At 34.7% G+C, this 23961-nt stretch overlaps 1 long non-coding RNA gene across 1 annotated transcript in view; it reads right to left on the bottom strand.

Moving 5' to 3' along the window:
• LOC110569313 (uncharacterized) overlaps positions 1–23961 on the bottom strand; it is a 109648-nt gene that overhangs the window by 27959 nt on the left and 57728 nt on the right. Inside the window, exon 2 of the long non-coding RNA XR_002479432.2 lies at positions 603–674. This is a non-coding gene — a long non-coding RNA (uncharacterized LOC110569313). The remainder of the gene's footprint in view (positions 1–602; positions 675–23961) is intronic.

The raw sequence follows: 23961 nt of genomic DNA, 5'->3' as shown, positions 1-23961 counted from the left end.
AGTTTATTTATTTCATTTAATAGCTAAGTTTAGGAGGGACATCTTCACTAAGATATAAAATGGAGGAGAAAAAAACACATTTGAAAGGATAGTTTGGATGATAAACATTACAATGCATAGTAAAAAAAACACTGTGTACATCATAACATCAATTGAAATACTAATTTATGTGCAGTTATAACTGAGGAATTCTAAAACATAAAAAATGGAGTCAACATTTTATAGAATATTATGTATTACAGAGATGACAACTTGAAATAAATTAGAATGTATTAATAATAAAAGAGGAAATAATCACTACCAAAATATGGCATCCATATATATATTGAGTCATATTGGAGATACAGACTACATAGAAAAATAACACAATTCACACAAAAATATATGACATGTATAGAGAGATACACAATGTACACTCTTAACAAGAATTGATGGGTAATTTAAAAAGATGGTTGAAAAGAAGAAAATTTTAAAAGAAATACTTTCAAAAGTCTAATAAGAATAAAAATGGTGAACATTTGTATAACACTTTACTGTATGCTGAAGTCTCCCTCTAGACAAATGCACATCATCTTATCATATTGCAAGACTAAAAAACTGACCTTGTGATTGACAAGACCATCTTTCAATGACAACAGCCACATTGAATCTTCACAAGTTTTTCTAAAGATCATCTGAAAGAAGAGGTGGAAATATATGAAATATTTTTGAAAAATAGATAACATGAGGTATTATTACTTGTTCTTATGAATTGTAAATGCATGTACTATAAAAATGCTTTTAAAGTATGAAATGATACTTTTCTGTCCCAGGTATGAGTATGATAAAAAAGTAAACTGTTTACAAGTCTCTGTCTTTGAATCTTCAAAAGCCAGAATTGTCCGTAGCCAGGGGTCAAGGCTAGTATACAAAATCAGTGACTGTACATCAGGTAATAATGTGTTGTGCAATTTCACCCAATCATCTTTTCTCATATTTTTGGAACTATTTAAATCCCTTAGACTTAGCAACTGAAATGGAGGTGAATAAAAGAAATCCTGGTTTTACTTAAATAAATTACTGTGAAAAAATAAGGAAATAAGATAGAATTCAATCTGGGCAAAATTGAGGTTGTGGGAGAGAAAATCATTATTGGTGCAAGTTATATAGGACATACTTTATTTATATTTGCATAAGGGTCTCTTTCCATTTCTACCCCAGTTAATCAGGCCATAGGGTTATTAAAAGCCCAACTGGTTTCTCCTCTTTCTCCATTTATGGAAGATTTGCTTCCTAGCTCATTTCCTACCTCGATATGGAAACCAAGGCCTATGTTAGAGAGTTGGGCATCCTTCATCTCTTTGCTTTGCACAACACTGTAATCTCCTTCTACCAGAACATATGCTGAACATCTGTATGCCAGGGCATCTCCTATGATTGCATGTGATCTGGGATTCCCAGTGCTGGTTGGGCATAGCAGTGGCTTTTCCAAGGATACACCTAGGCAGAAAATTTCACCGACTTCTCAGTTCCTAATTCATCATTGAAACTTTAATGGAATGATTTTTCTTTATATCTATAGTCATTGAGTATTTCTCATGATGAACATAGACTAGTCACAAAGAGAAGGAGAAAAAAAATTAACTAATTTTTCTTTTGAGAGCACATGTAGTGAGCAAACCAGAAAAGAATGTGAAAAGAGGCTGCCATGAACATTTGTAAAAACATAGTCATGACTTCCTCTACTTTCTCTTGACTCCCATTGAACACCAATATCTTATTTTATTCTTCCAGAAGAAAATAAATCATGAAATTTTTGGTAGGAAAGTAACTTTTCATCTTTCATCCTATCTATCACTCTTCACAGTCAAAAGATGCCAATTTCTGTGGACTCAGATGCTTAGATTTTGCTCATATTCATCACTTATTAATTCCTTTTTCTCTATATCAAGCCCTAACTATCCACCACTTAGCTTGTTGTAAAGGCCTTCTACTTCAATTCTCCTTCTCCACTACCTTACAAACACCCCCTACAATATAGATGTGATTCTTCTAGAAGAAACATCCAAAGCACATTTGCCTTCTCAAAATCTAGTTGGGCGTCACCTATAAATGTAATATATATAATATATTTAAAGGATATTTTAAAATATACTTTTTAAAATGTGAATAACTATGAAGAAACATAACAAAATATGTTGAAGACCTCTACAGAAAAAATATTTTAAAAATTTAGAAAAAATAAAGAATAGCTAAATAAATGAAAAAAATTATTTTCAAGGATTGCAAAACCTAATGCTGTAAATATAAAACATACATTTTGCAATCCATGAATTTGAAAAGAAGTTCAAATTATGAAACTATAAGTAACTACTACACAGCAATGAGAAATGGAAATTCTATCTCATAGATACTTAGGCAAGGTGGTAGAATAGGCTTGTCATGAATGAGGATACCCAAAAACTTAATAAATGTAATAAAAAGTGGACAATTGATTAGAAATTATGCAAATACAAATTAAAACCACAAATCACAATAAGTTATATGAAAATACATTAATCAGAATTATTAATATTTAAACCAACTGTTTGCAAGGATTTGCAGAAACAGAAACCCCCATAAACACTGACAGCATACTAATGACTGAAAAAAATCAATGTGACTTTGTCTACAAGGTTAAACATATGTATGTATGCTACCACCTAGCAATTTCATGCATGTGTTTGTGTGTGTATCTTGGTACATACATGTTTGCACCAAAGACATAAAATTAATAGCAGCCTTATTTATAATAGCCACACATTTAAATAACTGAAATGTTTACCATTAGTGGAATGGTTGCATGTTGTTATTTTTATACGATAAAATGTTATTATGTAGCAATGAAAATTAATGTACTAAAGCTATAGACTAAATCATAATGTTGAATAAAAAATGCCAGGCATAAAGGAATAAACACCTTATGATTTTATTTATTTTAAGCTCAAAACCAGGCAAAAGTAGACTATAGAGTTAAGGTCAAAATAAAGAAACCTTAGAGGCAGAGGCAAAAAAGGATTAGCAACTAGAAAAAGGTGTGAGTAAACTTCTAGGATGTTAGCAATAGTTTATTTCTTGCACATATTGCAGTTGCATACTTACATGTATTGTGATAATGTATTGAGCATATATGTTTGGTGTATTTTCTTTAATATATGCTATATTTCAGTTAAGTTTAAAAATGCGAAAATGCAATTAAACAATAGAAAATATTTATAAATTTCCACAAATGTTAATTTGAGGATTAAGATTTACGTGACACAAATATTACATGACTGCAATAATTTATCCCAACTCAATCTTCCATCCTCCTATTAGATGATAATAGTAACAAGAGGTAACATTTGTTGAGTTTATAACAACTAATGAGGTATTTAACTAACATTTACATAGTTATTGCCTTAACTACTGAAGAAACTGAGACACACTTATATTATGTAACTTCAGGTTTAAAAACCTAATTAGTACCACAGTCCTAACTCAAATCTTAGCAGTTTGCCTCAAGGTTAAATCTGCTTAACCACTATATTGTCTGTGATGTACATCTCCTAATTATCTCTCTAGAAACAGAACAGAGAGTAAACAGCAAGCACAAAGAGAATAAAATATCTAGGAATACAACTTACAAGGGATTTGAAGGACCTCTTCAAGGAGAACTACAAACCACTGCTCACGGAAATAAGAGAGGATACAAATAAATGGAAAAACATTCCATGCTCATGGATAGAAAGAATCAATATCATGAAAATGGCCATACTTCCCAAAGTAATTTATAGATTTAATGCTATCCCCATCAAGCTACTATTGACATTCTTCACAGAATTAGAAGAAACTACTCTAAATTTCATATGGAACCAAGAAAAGGACCTGTATATCCAAGGCAGTCCTAACCAACAGGAACATACCTGGAGGAATCACACTACCTGACCTAAAATTATACTACAAGCCTACAGTAACCAAAACAGCATAGTGCTGGTACCAAAACAGATATATAGACCAATGGAACAGAACAGAGGCCTCAGAAATAATGCCACACATCTACAACCATCTGATCTTTGACAAACCTGACAAAAACAAACAATGGGGAAATGATTCCCTATTTAATAAATGGTGCTGGGAAACTGGATAGCCATATTTAGAAAACTGAAACTGGACCTGTTCCTTATATCTTATATAAAAATTAAAAGATGGATCGAAGACTTAAATGTAAGAGACTTAAAACCATAAAAAATCCTACACAAAAACCTAGGCAATACTATTCAGGACATAGGCATGGGCAAAGACTTCTTCATAACTAAAACACCAAGAGCAATTGCAAAAAGAGCCAAAATTGACAAATGGGATCTAATTAAACTAAAGAGCTTCTGCACAGCAAAAGAAACTATCTTCAGAGTGAAGAGGCAACTTACAGAATGGGAGAAAAATTTTTAAATCTATCCATCTGCCAAAGGAATAATATCCAGAATCTACAAGGAATTTAAACAAATTTACAAGAAAAACACAAACAACACCATCAAAAAGTGAGCAAAGTATATGAATAGATAGTTCTCAAAAGAAGACATTTATGTGGCCAAGAAACATGAAAAAAAGCTCATAATTAGAGAAACGTAAATCAAAACAACAATGAGATACCATCGCACACCAGTTGGAATGGTGATCATTAAAATTCAGGAAACAACAGATGCTGGAGAGGATGTGAAGAAATAGGAATGCTTTTACACGGTTGGTGGAAATGTAAATTAATTCAACCATTGTGGAAGACAGTGTGGTGATTCCTCAGGGATCTAGAACCAGAAATAACATTTGACCCAGCAATCTCATTACTGGATATATACTCAAAGGATTATAAATCATTCTATAATAAAGACATGCACATGTGTGTTTATTGTAGCACTGTTCACAACAGCAAAGACATGGAACCAACCCAAATGACCATCAATGATAGCCTGAATAAAGAAAATGTGGCACATGCATCATGGAATACTATGCAGCCATAAAAAAGATCAGTTCATGTCCTTTGCAGGAACATGGATAAAGCTGGAAACCATCATTCTCAGCAAACTAGCACAGGAACAGAAAAACAAACTCCACATGTCTCACTCATAAGTCAGAGTTAAACAGTGAGAGCACATGGACACAGGGATGGTAACATCACACACTGGGGCCTGTTAAGGGTTGGGGGGCTATGGGAGGGATAGTATTAGAAGAAATACCTAATGTAGATGAGGGGTTGATGAGTGCAGCAAACCCCCATGGCACATATATACCTATGTAACAAACCTGCACGTTATGCACATGTATCCCAGAACATAAAGTATAATAATAATTTTTAAAATTATCACATTTAAATTCTAATTCAGAGGGAAGCTGACTGACTGAGGGGAAAAGCATAAAACTTGTGCAATATAATGCTGGACTAGAAAACCCATTACATCCAAGTTTAGATGTCAGCAACTCAGTATTTCTATTTGTCTGGTAGGAAGAAATAGAAAAGGTCCTGGAAATGAGCAAGTTTTCTGGAACAACACACAACTAAAAAACAGGCCGAGTGAAGTATTATTGCTGAAGCAGGATATGAAACACACTAAGAATACCTAAATTTCATCCCAGCACATGGTGTTAAAGGAATTGCTACCAATATTTCAAGAATAGATAATTCTTATATTTTTAGATGTATGCTAGTATATAGAAATTACTGGAGAACTTCCAGACTTATTTTATGGGCTTAGCAGATCACTTTACAAGACAGAGAGTGAAAAATAAAGTAAAAGATTAGATTTAACCACAGTAAACAAACACACACTCGAACAGATTGCAATGCACTCACAGTCACACACACACAAAATTATTTTTAATAAGTGAAACCATAAGCAAGTTAAAATTCACATGCATGCAGACTCGAAAGTCTTGAAAAGTCTCTGCAGAATCAAAAATAATATGGATTCAGTATGAAGAGCAAAATATAAAACATTGCAAAGAAAAGTAAAACAATTTAAAGAAGTCAAGAAGATGTAGAGGGATTTAAAAATACAAACAGAGGAAAATATATGCAAAGGTGCTCAATCAGAGTATTAAGCACAGTAATGAAAATTAAACAATAAGGATCATATCAGCAAAAATTTTAAAGATTGGTAATATCCATGTTATCAAAGGTGGGACAAACGGAACTCTCACAAGATGTTGAGGGAATGTAAGTTTGTTTAGCATCCAGAGATACTTTGAAAATTTTTAAAATGATAAACCTTTAGGCCCTGCATTTCCACTTTTAAAAATATATCCCACAGAATTATTTTCATGTGCACTAAGTTATCTAGCATGCTCTAGGAAAGTTTGTCATGCTGTTATTTGCAGCATGGTGTGGCATCTTATGCAGGGCTTAGATTCTAAGAGTACCACAGAAGTAAATATTGAGTAATGACATTATTTGTAAAAACAAACAAACAAAAAAAAGTATCAAGGAAGGTTTCACTTAAAAGCTTAAAAGCTTACATTGTATCTCTTATTCATTCCAGCACAACCCATATTTTCCTATAACTTTAAACAGATAGTTTTCTATCCAATTGATAACCCAATGAAGGAGAGCTCTTAGATTTGCAAGCCCTGTGATACTAATTTTCTTGTCTACAGATACTAGAATCCTACTTGCCATGGTAAGATGCTCGTATTACTAGAGAAGTTGAATCTGAGACCCAATGAGAAAATGTAAAAAGTTCATATTCATATCAAAACATATGCAGATTATTAGATGGTAGGCAGTATTATTACCTGTAACATTTAAATAAACTCTTCCTTTGTTATTTATTCATCTTCTTTTTTGTGCTCAACCTCAATTCCATGTATAACTAAATATTATTTGCAAGTTATCTAAATAAAAATATGATTAAACTCTGGTACATTAATATCACTAAAAATTATGAAACAGAAGAACTCCTGTAGATTTATGCATAATAATAGAAAAAAAGTTCCTTATCACATCAATTAGAGACCAAAACAAATTGCAGTTCAACATGTAGAGTATGACCCCATAAATATTAAAACACAAACCTCAAACCCAAACTAAATAGCTAGTATTAGCAAATAATCTGAAATCGTTAGCTCCTTGACGGGAACTGAAATTGGACAAGTGCTTTAAAATACACTGTCACATTTTTCCCTGACGTAACTCTATACAGCACCCTTCAATATACACTGATTACTTTGGTGATCTCATCCCACCTCATTAGTTTAAATACTACGTGTTGTAATTTCTAAATTTATGATTCTAATACAATCTTCTACCCTAAGACTGCTATATCTGTAGCCCTCTAGGTCTAAATTCCTCTTTGAGACATCCTCCTTGGATGATTAATAAGCCCCTCAAATTTCATCTGTCAAAACATAAGCTCCTGCTTTTCCCTTCAGAACTTTGCCACCTGCAGTCTTCCTTATGTCAGTAAATCATAACATTGTCTATTAATTTAAAAGGAGAAAATTTTCAGAAAGAAGGTTGGTTTCTCTCCTTCACATTCTCCATTCACTATCAACACTTTCTATTCATTCTAATTTTTAGCATGATTTTAAAAGAAATGCAGTTGTCTTGATCTTCTTGTCCTCCCTATTGAAGGTGTAGCACTCTCTTCCTTCTCTCTCTACACAGTATAGATTTCTCTCAGTCCTGAAAATTACGTAAATTCCTAACTTTCAGACCTCTCATCTAATTATTTTTCTAGAATATATCTTATTTTACATCAAAATGAGTTAGGTTATCCACTCTCATAGAATCTGTGCTTTGTATTAACAACAACAAATAAACACATCTCTACTTAAGTTATTTAATATCTGCATTCCATGTTCACTATCAATTCTAACACAAGGAAGATAATGTCAGTTGTATTCATTACCATTTTGAACATCTATAGTCAGCTGTCAAAAAATGATTTCCAGGAAGGCAGAACAATATGGTTGAATAGAAAGCTCCATTGATCATCTCCCCAGCAAAGGCACCAAGTTGACAACTATCTACACAGAAGAAAACACCTTCATAAGAACCAAAAATCAAGTGAGTACTCACAGTAGCTGAACTTCATACTACTGAAAGAGGCAGTGAAGTGATAGAAAAAACAGTCCTAAATCACCTATGCCACCTGTCCCCCACCCCAGCAGCAGAAGCATGGTGTGGGTCATGTCTCTGGGTGCTGGGGGAGGAGAACACAGCAATTGTGAGGCATTGAACTCAGTGCTGTCCTGTTAGAGAAGAAAGGAAAACCAGACCAAACTCAACTGATGCCTGCCCAAGGAGAGAGCATTTAAAACAGCCCTATCCAGAGGGGAATTGCCAATCCCAGTGGTCCAGACTTGAGTGTCTGGCAAACCTTGTCACCTAAGGCCAAAGTGCTTTTGTCTCTAAGTAAACTTAAAAGGCAGTCTATGCCATAAGGACTGCAACTCATAGGCAAGCCCTGAGGCTGAACTAGATGCAGAGACAGTAGGCTGAGGGGACAGGTGATAATCTGAGACATCAGTTGGGGCAACCAAAGGAGTGCTGGCATCACCCTGCCACTAACCTCAGCCTGCACAGCTCCAGGTTGCAAAAGAGACCCCTTCCTTCCACTTGAGTAGGGAAGAGGGAAGACTGGACAGGAGTTTGTCTTGCATTTTGGATACCAACTCAGCCACAACAGAATAGGGCGCCAGTCAGAGTCATAAGGCCCTCATTCCAGACCCTAGTTCCCAGAGGACATTTCTAGAAACACCTTGGCCCAGAAGGAAACCCACTGCCTTTAAGGGAAGGACAAAGATGCCAAGAACATATATTGGGGGAAAAGTGGTCTCTTTAATAAATAATGCTGGGAAAACTGAACATCCATATGCAAAAGAATGAAACTAGAACCCTATCTCTCACCATATATAAATTGAATTCAATATTTAAACCAAAGAGATCTCAAACTATGAAACTACGACAAGAAAACATTGGAGAAAATCTGCAGGTCTTGGTCTGGGCAATGATTTCTTGAGCAATATCCCACAAGCACCAAAGCAAAAATAGACAAATGAGATCACATCAAGTTAAAAAGCTTCTGCACAGCCAAGTATACAATCAACAAAATGAAGAGACAACCTACAGAATGGGCTAAAATATTTGCAAAAACTACCTCTCTGACAAGGGACTAATAACCAGAACATAAAAGAAGCTCAAACAACTCTTAGAAAAAAATAATAATCCAATCAAAAATGGTCGAAACCTTTGGACAGACTTTTTGTTTCAAAAGAAGAAATACAAATGGCAAACAGGCATATGAAAAGGTGCTCAACAGCACTGATCATCAAAGAAATGCAAATTAAAACTACAATGAGATACCCACTCACTGCAGTTGAAATGGTTTATATCCAAATGACAGGCAATAACAAATGCTGGTGAGTATGTGGAGAAAAGGGAATTCTTCTACATTGTTGGTGGGAATGTAAACTGGTACAACCACTATGGTGAATAGTTGGAAGTTTCCAAAAAGATTAAAAATTGAACTACCATATGATCCAGCAATCAACCTGCTGGGTATCTACCCAACAGAAGGGGAAATCAGTGTATCAAAGAGATAGTTGCACTCCTATGTTCCTTGCAGCAGTGTTTACAATAGCTAAGATTTGGAAGCAGCCTAAATGACTATCAACACATGAGCGGATAAAGGAAATGTGGAGCATATACACAATAAAGTACTTTTCAGCTGTAAAAATAATAAGAAACTTTCATGTGCAACAATACAGCTAGAACTGGAGACTTTTATGTTAAGTGAAATAAGCTAGGCACAGAAAGACAAACATTGCGTATTCTCACTAATTTGTGGGATCTAAAAATCAAAACAGTTGAACTTATGGGTGGTTGGAGAGCAGGTGGAGACAGCTAATGGGTACAAAAAGATAGAAAGAATAAATAAGATCTACTATTTGATAGCACAATAGGATGACTATAGTCCATAATAACTTAACTGTATACTTAAAAATAATGTAATTAAATTATTTGTAACTCAAGAGATAAATGATTGAAAGGATGGATACCCCATTCTCCATGATGTGCTGATTTCACATTACATGCTTGTATCAAAACATCTCATGCACCCTATAAATTTATACACCTACTGTGTACTGAACAAAAGTTTAAAAAATAATAAAAAAGAAATTATTTCTTAAATAAAGGAATAATTTCATTAATGAACCGTTAATATAAGCACTGACAAAAAATAAATCCATGTATTCATGCAGACACTGCATAAAGAAATGGTAGTTTACATAAATAATTATTTGTAATTCAGTAACCTTTGTAAATAAATCCCACAAACAGAGGTAGAGCAACTCATTTTTTATTAGAGAAAAGTATTTAGTCATCCTGCACTACACACTAGCAATATCCTAGGTAATTTAAAGAGTTTAACTTTTAAAAACTGTGTCTCTGAAGTGTAACTGTGAAGCAACTCTATCATGTAAGGTTAAAATTATCTAACAGAGCCGCTAAATAGGTGATAGAAAATTAGTAGAAAACTGCTATTTAAATTAACTAAATTGAAGAAAAATATCTTATAAAAATATGCTAAGTAGAAAAAAGGCTATAACAACACTCTAAATATCTTCACTAATAAGTAAATACAATATGATAAATCCATAAGGTGAACAGTTTGGCAGCCATTGAGAGTGGGTTTCAGGCAAAGATTATGTGACATGGAAAAACCTTAAAATACAGCCACTGAACAATTACTATTGCTTAATGACATTTTAGCCATTGCAACATCATAGCCAAAGCATTTACCCATATGTATGTGGTGGTGCTGGTGTAAACAAACTTAGAGCCCTGCCAGCCTTATAAAAGTATAGCACATGCAATTATGTGTAGTACCTAATGCTTAATAATGACAGTAAACTGCTATGTTCCTGGTTAATGTATTTGCTATACTTTTTTATCATTAGTTTGAGTGTGCCTACTTAAAAATGAAAGTTAACTGTAAAACAGGCTCAGACGATCCTTCAAAAGTTATTCCTGAAGAAGGCCTTATTGTCATGGGAGATGACAGGTCCCTGTCTGTCATTGTCCCTGAAACCTCCCAGTGGGACAAGATACAGAGAAGGGAGACAGTGATACTGATGATCCTGACTCTATGAAAGTCTAGACTAATGTGTGTGTTTGTGTTTTTGTTTTTAACAAAAAAGTTTGAAAAGTAAAATAATAAAAATTTGAAAAAATATAATAAAAATATAAAGTACTTGTGTAATCGTAGTGTGTTGTTTGTGTTTTAAGCTATAATGTTATTACAAAGTAGTCAAAATTTGAAAATAATTAAGAAGTATATAAAGTAAAAAATGTCACAGTAAGCTATTATTAAAGAAAATTTTTTATAAATGTAGTGTAGCTGAAGTGTACTGTCTTTACAAATCTATGGTAATGTATTGTAATGTCCTACCTAGATCTTCACATTCACTCACCATGCATTCACTGACACACCCAGAACAACTTCCACTCCTACAAGCTGTACTCATGGTAAGTGCCATATACAGGGGTTCCTTTTATCTGTAAGCCATGTTTTTGCTGTATTTTTGTATGTTTAGATACATTTAATCGATAGCATTGAATTACAATTGCCATAGCATTCAGGACAAGCATGCTATTTACATTTGTAGCCTAGGACAATTGTTTATACCATATATCTTAGGTGAATAGCAGTCTATATCATCTACATTTGGCCAATCTACTCTATGTTGTTCAGACAATGGCAAAATTGCCCAACAATGGATTTCTGAGAACGTATCTTCCTTGTTAATTGACAAATGACTTTAAATTAAAGACAGCACAGAGCCTATGTATAAAATACAAATTTTAAAGAAGGCAATGGCCCTCCACACTGCTGAGATTAGAAGTATCAGCCATAATAAATAAATAAATAAATAAATAAATAAATACCAGCAGACAAAACACATTTGTAGGAAAAGGTCATAATAAAGGCTGACAGTTATTGCTTTTGGAGAACAGGAAAATTTGATGTTTTTACTACATTATTACATTTGCCTGCTCTTTTCAAATTTGTAGGAAAATTCACTGGTCTTTCCATATTCTCCACCATTCTGAAGCAGCTGGCTTGAGAAAATGACCCTTTGAAGATTCAGCTGTATTGAGAGCTAGGTAGAAATATCTTGCAGGATTGGGGCAATGCTCTTCCTTTAGGAGGCTATCTATGCTCTAAATCTGTGCCAAATATAAATTGTTGTTTCTCCCATAGCCAGGATTTGTTGGTACAGGAATCAAGGAGGTAGAAATGAGGTACTGTTCACTATAAATCCTAATGATCCACTAGCAAACTTTTTTTTTGCCTTCTGTCCCAGCGACTTTATGGCCAACTGGTCTAGAGGTTTTAGTTCCAAAGAGAAGAAATGCACCAAGAGACACAACAAAGATTTTATTGAACTAGAAAGTAAGACTGCTGCTCAGTCAATTTGGATTTCTCATGACTCTGAAACAACAGGCAAATAAAGGAGCTACTATACTCACAGGGTGATTGGTCTTTAATACCAAGGGAGATTAGACTTCTGCAATTGAGCTAAGGAAGAATATACCTAATACAGGAGATCCTTTAGGGCCTCTGAGTACTACCGTATCCTGCTGTGATTAAAAGTTAATGAAAATCTGGGTGCAGTGGCTAACACCTGTAATCACAGCAATTCAGGAGGCCAAAGTGGGAGGATTGCTCAAGGCCTGGAGTTCAAGACTAGCTTGGGCAACATAGCAAGTCCCCACCTCTACAGAAAATAAAAAAGAAAAAATAATTAGTCTGGGGTGGTGGTATGCACCTGTAGGGGAGGCTGAGGTGTAAGGACTGCTTGAGACCAGGAGTTGAAGGTTACAATGAGCTATGATATGGTCACTATACTCCAGTCTGGGCAAAAGAGTAAGACCCTGTCTCAAAAAAAAAAAAAAAAGGCACAGACCCTTAAGAAATAAAGGTTTGGATTATGTCACTTGACAGAGAACCACAACCAACTGAGATGCCTGCTGAATAAGGAATGGATACGGAAAAAGATAATTATGATGACCAGTAAAGTCCACATGGCTACTTCAGAAACAAGAACCAACACTTGATTGTATTGTAAATATTATGATTTAATTGTAAGTATGTGTGTGCATATATATGTGAGGTATATAGACATATGTGTATACATATGTGTGACTGTGTTATATATACACATAACACATATATTCAAATATATATACACAAATATATTTGCTTTCTCTTATATTACCTCTTTCTATAAAAAAAAGTTGTATTTACTTTGCAACATAGTACTTAAGTATTAACTTTATATCATTCCATTTGAGTTACATGATATCAGAGAAAACACTATCCAAGACCTTTTCATCCTCTCCTGGCAAAAGAGTTGGTGTATTTTCAGGGTTATGCAGGATGATTGTATCATGTCAGAAAGAAGTATTCTTTGCCATTATCTTGATTTGGAAATTAAATATGATTTAAGGAGATGTGTAAGTGTGACAAGTTGACAAGGAGTGGACTGTAATAGTTCATTTGGCTAGGCTCTAAAATCCAGGTATTCCGTGATGAAGAAGTGTTCTGGTTTTTGGTGATTTCAGCCTTTTTACACTGGTTTCTTCCAATTTTCATGGATTTATCTACCTTTGGTTTTTGAAGTTTGTGACTTTTGTATGGGGTCTCGAGTGGACATCCTTTCTGTTGATGTTGAAGCTATTTCTTTCTGTTTTTCAGTTTTCCTTCTAACAGTCAGGCCCCTCTGCTGCAGGACTGCTGGTGGTCCACTCCAGATCCTGCTTGCCTGGGAATCACCCGTGGCGGCTGCAGAACAGCAAGGATTGCTGCCTGTTCCTTCCTCTGGTAGCTTTAAGATGGACTCATAACCACCCCTTTTCCCAGGTGCTCTGACCCAGGAAGGTGGGGCTTTATTTATAAGTCCTTGTCCAGCTGCTGCCTTTTTTCAGAGATGCCCTGCCCAGCAAGGAGGGAGTCTAGCCACAGTCTGCCTGCAGAGGCCTTGATGAGCTTTTTTTGTTTACAAAGCTTACAATTTTGTTTACACAGGCAAGGTTAGAACTGCCTTGATAATGGCAGACACCCCTTGCCCTGCCAAGATCAACCATCCGGGATTGAGCTCAATGGAGAATGAGTTTGACAAATTGACAGAAGCAGGCATCAGAAGGTGGGTAACATCAAACTTCTCTGAGCTAAAGGAGCATGTTCTAACCCAATGAAAAGAAACTAAGAACCCTGACAAAAGTTGTTAGACAAAATGCTAACTAGAATAACCAGCTTAGAGATGAACGTAAATGACTTGATGGAGCTGAAAAACACAGCACAAGAACTTCACAAAGCATACATAAGTTTCAATAGTCAAATCGATCAAGCAAAGGAAAGGATATCAGAGATTGAAGATCAACTCAATGAAATAAAATGAGAAGGCAAGATTAGATTTAAAAAAAAAAGTGAGAAGAAATAAACAAAGCCTCCAAGAAAAATGGGATTATGTGAAAACACCTTATCTTCATTTGATCAGTGTACCTGAATGTGACAGGGAGAATGAAACCAAGTTGGAAAACACTCTTCAGTATATTATCCAGGAGAACTTTCCCAACCTAGCAAGGCAGGCCAACATTCAAATTCAGGAAATACAGAGAACACCACAAATATACTCCTCAAGAAGAGCAACCCCAAGGCACATAATGTCAGATTCACCGGGTTTGAAATGAAGGAAAAACTGCTAAGGGCAGCCAGAGAGATAGCTCAGGTCACTCACAAAGGGAAGCCTATCAGACTCACAGTGGATCTCTCAGCAGAAACCCTACAAGCTAGAAGAGAGTGGGGGCCAATATTCAACATCCCTAAAGAAAATAATTTTCAAACCAGAATTTCATATCCGGCCAAACTAAGCTTCTTAAGTAAAGGAGAAATAAAATCCTTTATGTACAAGCAATTGCTGAGAGATTTCATCACCACCAGGCCTGCCTTACAAGAGCTCCTGAAGGAAGCACTAAACATGGAAATGAACAACAAGTACCAACCACTTCAAAAACATACCAAATGGTAAACACCATTGACACAATGAAGAAACTGCATCAAATAATGGGCAAAACAACCAGCTAGTATCAAAATGGCAGGATCAAATTTACACATAATAATATTAACCTTAAATGTAAATGGGCTAAATGCCCCAATCAAAAGACATAGACTGGCAAATTGGAAAAGGGTCCAGACCCATCAGTGTGCTGATGGGAGACCTATTTCAAGAGACCCATTTCACGTGCAAAGACACACATAGACTCAAAATAAAGGGATGGAAGAACATTTAAGCATGGGTTGCAATCCTAGTCTCTGATAAAGCAGACTTAAACAAAGATCAAAAGAGACAAAGAAGGGCATTACAGGATGGTAAAGGGATCACTGCTACAAGAAGAGCTAACTATTCTAAATATATATGCAACCAATACAGGAGCACCCAGATAGATAAATCAAGTTCTTAATGAATTACAAAGAGACTTAGACTCCCACACAATAATAGTGGGAGACTTTAACACTCCACTGTCAATGTTAGACAGATCAATGAGACAGAAAATTAACAAGGATATCTAGGACTTGAACTCAGATCTGGACCAAGTGGACCTAATAGACATCTACAGAACTCTCCACCCCAAATCCACAGAATATACATTCTTCTCAGCACCACATCGCACTTACGCTAAAATTGACCACATAATGGAAAGTAAATCACTTTTCAGCAAATGCAAAAGAACACAAATCATAACAACCAGTCTCTTAGACCACAGTGCAATCAAATTAGATCTCAAGATTAAGAAACTCACTCAAAACTGCACAACTACATGGAAACTGAACAACCTGCTCCTGAATGACTATTGGATAAACAATGAAATGAAGGCAGAAATAAAGATGTTCTTCAAAACCAATGAGAACAAAGATACAAGGTATCAGAATCTCTGGGACACATTTAAAGCAGTGTCTAGAGGGAAATTTATAGCACTAAATGCCCACGTGAGAAGCGAGGAAAGATCTAAAGTTGACACCCTATTGTCACAATTAAAAGAACTAGAGGACAAGATAAAACAAATTCAAAAGCTAGTAGAAGACAAGAAATAACTAAAATCAGAGCAGAACTGAAGGAGATAGAGACATCAAAAACCCTTGAAAAAATCAATGAATCCAGGAGGTGGTTTTTTGAAAAGATCAACAAAATAGACAAACCACTAGCCAGACTAATAAAAAAGAAAAGAATCAAATAGATGCAGTAAAAAATGATAAAGGGGATGTCACCACTGATCTCACAAAAATACCATTATCATCAGAGATTACTACAAAGACCTCTATGCACAGAAACGAGTAAATCTGGAAGAAATGGATAAATTCCTGGACATTTACACCCTCCCAAGACCAAACCAGGAAGAAGTTGAATCTCCGAATAGACCAATAACAAGGTCTGAAGTTGAGGCAGCAATTAATAGCCTAATCAATCAAAGAAAGTCCAGGACCAAATGGGTTCACAGCCACATTCTACCAGATATACAAAGAGGATCTGGTACCATTCCTTCTCAAATTATTCCAAACAATACAAAAAGAGGAAATACTCCATAACTCATTTTATGACACCAACATCATCCTGATACCAAACCTGGCAGAGACACAACTAAAAAAGAAAATTTCATGCCAATATCTGTGATGAAAATTGATGTGGAAATCTTCAATAAAATACAGGCAAACCGAATCCAACAATACATCAAAAAGCTCATCCTTCATGATCAAGTTGGCTTCATCCTGGGAATGCAAGGCTGGATAAACATAGGCAAATCTATAAACATAATCCATTACATAAACAGAACCAAAGACAAAATCCACATAATTATCTCAATAGATGCAGAGAAGGCCTTCCAAGAAATTCAACAGCCCTTTATGTGAAAAACTCTCAACAATCTAGGTATCAATGGAACATATCTCAAAATAATAAAAGCTATTTATGACAAACCCACAGTCAATATCATATTGAGTGGGCAAAAACTGGAAGCATTCCCTTTGAAAACTGGCACAATACAAGGATGCCCTCTCTTACCACTCCTATTCAATATATTATTGGAAGTTCTAGCCAGAGCAATCAGTCAAGGAAAAGAAATAAAGCATATTCAATTAGAAAAAGAGGAAGTCAAATTGTCTCTATTTGCAGAAGATATGATTGTATATTTAGAAGACCCCATTGTCTCAGTCCAAAATCTCCTTAAGATGATAAGCAACTTCTGCAAAGTCTCAGGATACAAAATCAATGTGCAAAAATCACAAGCATTCCTATACACCAATATCAGACAAACAGAGAGCCAAGTCATGAGCAAACCCCCATGCACAATTTCTACAAAGAGAATAAAATACCTAGGAATATAACTAAGGAAGGACATGAAGGACCTCTTCAAGGAGAACTACAAACAAACATTATCCTGATACCAAACCTGGCAGAGACACAACTAAAAAATTAAGAGAATTTTTTCTCAAAAAATCAAAGAATTAAGAGAGGATATAAACAGATGAAAAACATTCCATGCTCCTGGGTAGGAAGAATCAATATTGTGAAAATGGCCATACTGCCTGAAGTAATTTATATATTCAATGCTATTCCCATCAAGCTACCATTGACCTTCTTCACAGAACTGGGAAAAACCACCTTAAACTTCATATGGAACCAAAAAAGAGCCCACATAGCCAAGACAATCCTAAGCAAAAAGACCAAAGGTGGAGGCATCAAGCTACCTGACTTCAAGCTATTCTACAAGGCTACAGTAATCAAAACAGCATGGTACTGGTGCCAAAACAGAGATATAGAACAATGGAACACCACAGAGACCTCAGAAGTAATGCCACGTATCTACAACCATCCGATCCTTGACAAACCTGACAAAAACATGCAACGAGAAAAGGAATCCCTGTTTAATAAATGGTGTTGGGAAAACTGGCTAGCCATATGCAGAAAGGTGAAACTGGACCCCTTCCTTACACTTTATACAAAAATTAACTCCAGATGGATTAAAGATTTAAACATAAGACCTAACACCATAAAAACTCTAGAAGAAAACCTAGGCAACACAATTCAGGTCATAGGCATAGACAAGGACTTCATGACTAAAACACCAAAAGCAATGGCAACAAAAGCCAAAATAGACAAATGGGATTTAGCTAAACTTAAGAGCTTCTGCACAGCAAAAGAAACAACTATTAGAGTGAACCATCAACCAACAGATTGGGAAAAAATTTTTGCAATATACCTATCTGACCAAGGGCTAATATCCAGAAGCTACGAAGAACTTAAACAACTTTACCAGAATAAAAAAAACAAACAACCCCATCAAAAAGTGGGCAAAGGATATGAACAGTCACCTTTCAAAAGAAGACATTTAGGCAGCCAATAAACATATGAAAAAATGCTCATCATCACTGGTCATTAGAGAAATGCAAATCAAAACCACATACCTATGTAACAATCCTGCATGATCTGCACACGTACCCCAGAACTTAAAGTATAATTTTAAAAAATCCAGGTATTATTCAAACACTAGTCTAAATTCTCATGTGAAGGTGTCTTTATATGTGATTAACATTTGCAGTCAGTTGATGTTAAGTAAAAGATTTAGATTTGTATCACACTAACTTGCTTCAAGGTATACTACAAAGCTATAGTAACCAAAACAGCATAGTACTGACATAAAAATAGACATGAAGACTAAAGAAACAGAGAAAAGGAATCCAGGAACAAATCTGCACATTTACTGTTAACTGATATCAAGAACATAAAATGGGTAAAGGGCAATTTCTTAGGAGGGTGTGGGATTTGGGGACATGTTGGCCAAAATATATAAAATTATAGTTAGATGGGAGAAATCAATTTCAAGAAGTCTGTTCTACAGCAAAGTGACTATAATAAATGATAATATATTGTATTATTGAAAATGTAAAGCAGATGGATGTTATATGTTCTTATGGTAAAAATGATAACTATGTGGGATAAAACATTTGTTATTAACTATATTTACTATTCCATATTGTATATGCACTTCAAAACATCATGTTCTATGCCGCAATACTTTTTGTTATCAATCCATTTTTAAAATAAGTAATAAATAAAATTTAAATTTTTTAAAATATTGAATTAACCTCAATAATTTGAGTGGGCCTGTTCCAATAGGCTGAAGATCTTGAGAGCAAAAATATTAGATGTTTCCTAAAAATAAAAAAAGAAATTCTGCCTCAGGATTGCAACATAGAAATCCAGTATAAATTTCCAGCCTGCCCACATACGCTGCCAATTTTGGAGAATGTGTGTGTTGCAGGAGTGGTGGGTGTACATGTATTGCATACAGTTGACCCTTGAACAATGTTGGAGTTAGGGGTATCAACCCCCGTGAAGTCAAAAATTCATGGATAACTTTGACTCCCCCAAAACTTAACTACTAATATCCTACAGTTGACCTGACAATAGTCTCTTAACACAAGTTTTGTATGTTATGTGTAGTATATGCTGTATTCTGGTGGATCATCATAAGGTCTTCATCCTTGTCTTCATGTTGAGTTGATGAGGAGGAGAAAGAGGATGGGTATATCAGCTTGCTATATCACAGCTGTAGCAGAGGTGAGAGAAAATCTCAGTATAAGTTAATCTGTGCAGTTCAAACCCACACATTCAAGGGTCAACTCTATACACACACACACATATTTAAACTCTTTTTGAAAAATGAATAATATGTGCTTTTTAAAAATAATGTGTATATCTATATATATAGATATACATAAATATATACATATATATTTAACCTTTCTAAAACATTTATGTCTTCTTTTTAAAAAAATTTTGTGTGTGCATATATATGTGTGTATATGTGTGTATGTGTGTATGTATATGTTTCCTTTTTGTGGGCAAATTAGATAAAATACTAATGCACAGTAAAGAGAAAGTCAAGGAGATCCTGATACTGTTGTTACAAACCTCCCTGAAAGTCTCTTTTCCATTCTCTTCTCACATTCCCTTCTTACATGCTTACCACACACCTGGGCTCAAAACAATTAATATGTGCAAATTTAGTGGCTTAAAATAAAGCAGTCATTATTCTACAAATTGGGAGGTATAAAGTCTGAAATGGGTTTCACTGGGCTAAAATCCAGGTGTTGGCAAGTCTGTGTTTCTTTTAGAGGGTCTATTGGAGAATCCATCTTTTTGCCTCTTCCATCTTCTACAGGCCACTCTTGTATTCCTCAGTCCATGACCCCTTCCTACATCCTTAAAGCCAGCAGAGAAGTATCATCTTCAAACCTCTCTGACTCTGATCCTCCTCTGTCTTTCATTTATTGGATCCCTGGTGATTACACTGGGTCCAGCCTAATGATCCAGGATAATCTCTTCATCTCAGTTTGTGCTTTGATCCCCTCTGTAAAGCCTCATTTGTCAGATAAATAAACATATTCACAGATTCCGGGCATTAATAAGGGGACATTTTTTTGAGAAGAAATTATTCTGCCTGCCTTGCTATATAATAATGGTTTTAAAAGTTTAAATCTTACACTCAGTAATGGTATTATTAAGAAAGATTTAATGATACACAGCTCTATAAAAAGCAACATGGAAAAATATAAAATACTAATTGCAACACAGTTAAAGATCATGCAGTTTATAAAGTGGCAAAATGAACAACAACAACAAGAATCCGGTTTTCTTCTGAGGCCCAACAAGGAAAGAACAGCTATCTACTCAGCAGGTTTCAGTATTTGGGCCATCATTTAATTAAATATATTTGGTATCCTATAATCTCCTGTTTATCCAAGTATAGATTTTTATATTCTAAATGAAAGGAACTTGAGATATTTTATATATTTTACCCATTTTAAAATTACTGAAATGGAAGAAACCAAGAACAATAGCAGAAAACCACCCTGTCAACCTAGACTGTTAGTTACACTGGATGAAAGTAACCTTCAATTAAGATGAAACAAGGAGTACCTCGAAAAAATAAAAAGCTAAAAGAATTCATCACCAGCACACCTGCATTACAAGAACAACTAAATAAAGCCCTTCACTCTGAAGGAAATGATACCTAGAATTCTAATTAGAAACAAACAGCACGGAAAAAAAATAAATATGTATGTGTGAATGCAGGTATGCGAGCATGGGAGAGCAAATGTTTGAAGAAACAACAGTAACTATGTCTTGTGGGCTTTATAACATAAATGGTTAGAATTTTAACATATGACAAAATCTAAAAAGGCGGGACTAAATATGATTGATCTATTCTACATTTATTGTCTGGGACATAGTAAAATTGATAATTTCAGATAGAGCATATTGTTACAGGTACATTTTGTAGTTTCCAGGAAACCATTAAATGAATGATAATTAAAATATAACAAAAAAAATTTAAGAGTGGAGAAATAAAGTAATTTCAAACCTTTTAAAATAATGGTTGCACTGACACAAGCTCTTTCCAGTCACATCTGAAAGTAGAAATTGATATGCATGCCTTCTACCACTTTGTATAATCATATGTCTTAATTTTTGACATTAGGATAAATGGAAAATAATTTTTCATGAAGGTCTTAATTTATATTTCCCCATGACTAATGAGGCTTGATTTCATTTTTTCACATGTTCACTACTTTCATTTCTCCTCTTTCAAATTTCTTCGTATTAAGCTCCATTTTTCATTTAGGGTATTAATTTATATGACTTCTTTGAATATCTTTTAGATATATGGAATGCCAATTTATTTTATCAATTGTAGTTTTTTATTTCATCATCTCAATCTTTCAATAAACAAATTTTGTAACTGTAATGTAGTAAAAACTTATTAACTATTACTTCATCCTTCCTAACCTGGTTTTATAAGAATACCCTTCTTTATTCCATTGATTATTGTATTTTTTCTAATAGACATTTCTTTGCATGTAAATTTTCTTTAATTTTGGATGTTGTTAAGATCTTCATATTTTTTTATACATATATATAAGTACATATATAGGTGCATATATATGTGTGTCTGTGTGTGTGTGTGTGTATATATATATATAAATATTCCACTTAGGTTTTCTTCAGAATTTATTTTGGTTGTCTCTATCAACATTTGTTAATTTAAATCAGCACAAAAACATAGTGTTATTTCTTTCAAACGTGGATATATATACACACACATATATACATATTTTTTTTCTCTTGAGCTGCATCTTTTGCAATCCTCCATCCCTGTACTCCTCTTACTTTCTCAGCAAAGCTTTTTTAAAAATTTCTCCTGTTTTTTTGTCTCAATTTCCTTCCTCTCCTTCTTCTAGTTGTTTAGGCCAAAATAGCTTGGAGTCATTTTGAATACTCACTTTTTTTCACATTCACATGTAATTAATCAGGACATATGTCACCCTCTCAAATGCTAATGCTATAATCTGAGCCACAATCATCTCTCACATGGAATAGTATAATGATCTCCTAATTAAAGGATGGCTTAAGCCCGGGAGGCAGAGGTTGAAGTGAGCCAAGTCTGCACCACTGCACCCTCACCTAGGGGACAGAATGAGACACTGTCTTAAAAAAAAAAAAAAAAGGCACTTCACCTCTCTATATTTTTAAGTTCTGCTCTAAATTTTAGTTATTTCTTGTCTTCTGCTAGCTTTTGGATTTCTTTGCTCTTGCTTCTCTAGTTCTTTTAATTGTGATGGTAGGATGTCAATTTGAGATCTTTCCAGCATTCTGATGTGGTCATTTAGTGCTATAAATTTCCCTCTTAACACTGTTTTAGCTGTGTCCCAGAAATTCTGGTACATTTTCTCTTTGTTCTCATTGGTCTCAAAGAATTTTATTTCTGCCTTAATTTCATTATTCACCCAGGAGTCATTCAGAAGCAGGTTGTTCAATTTCCATGTAGTATGTGATTTTGAGTGAGTTTCTTATTACTAAGTGCTAATTTGATTGTACTGTGGTCTGAGAGACTGTTTGTTATAATTTCCCTTCTTTTTCATTTGCTGAGGAGTGTTTTACATCCAATTATGTGTCGATTTTATAATAAGTGCCATGTGGCACTGAGAAGACACACCCATAGTCAGTATCATACTGAATTCGCAAAAGCTGGAAGCATTCACTTTGCAAACCAAAACAAGAGAAGGATGCCCTTTCTCACCACTCCTAGTCAACATAATATTGGAAGTTTTGGTCAGAGCAATCAGGCAAGAGAAAGAAATAAAGAATATTTAAATAGGAAGAGAGGAAGTCAAATTGTCTCTGTTTGCAGATGACAAGACTCTATACTTAGAAAACCCCATTGTCTCAGCCTAAAAACTCTCTAATCTGATAAGCAACTTCAGCAAAGTCTCAGAATACAAAATCAATCTGCAAAAATCATAAGCATTACTATATATCAACAATAGACACACAGAGAGCCAAATCATGAATAAACTCCCATTCACAATTGCTATAAAGAGAACAAAATTCCTAAAAATACAGCTTACAAGGGACATGGAGGAGCTCTTCAAGGAGAACTACAAAACCTCTGCGCATGGAAAGAAGAGAGGACACAAACAAATGGAAAAACATTCCATGCTCATGGATAGGAAGAATCAATATTGTGAAAACTGCCATACTGTCCAAAGTAATTTATAGATTCCATGATATTCCCATCAAGCTACCGTTAACTTTCCTTGCAGAGTTAGAAAAATACTACTTTACATTTTATATGGAACCAAAAATGAGCCTGTAGAGCTAAGGCTATTCTAAGCAAAAAGAACAAAGCTGGAGGCATCATGCTACCTGACTTCAAACTATACCACAAGGCTACAATAACCAAAACAGTATGGTACTTGTACCTATATAGACCAATAGATAAGAATAGAGATCTCAGAAATAACACCACACATCTACAGCAATCTGATCTTCAACAAACCTGAC

Source organism: Aotus nancymaae, unplaced genomic scaffold, assembly GCF_030222135.1.
Source record: "Aotus nancymaae isolate 86718 unplaced genomic scaffold, 86718_ANA_hifiasm-v0.15.2.pri h1tg000048l, whole genome shotgun sequence".
NCBI classification, from domain to species: domain Eukaryota; kingdom Metazoa; phylum Chordata; class Mammalia; order Primates; family Aotidae; genus Aotus; species Aotus nancymaae.
The sequence above is the reverse complement of the archived record's forward strand: the minus strand, read 5'-3'. Positions and strand labels throughout refer to the sequence as shown.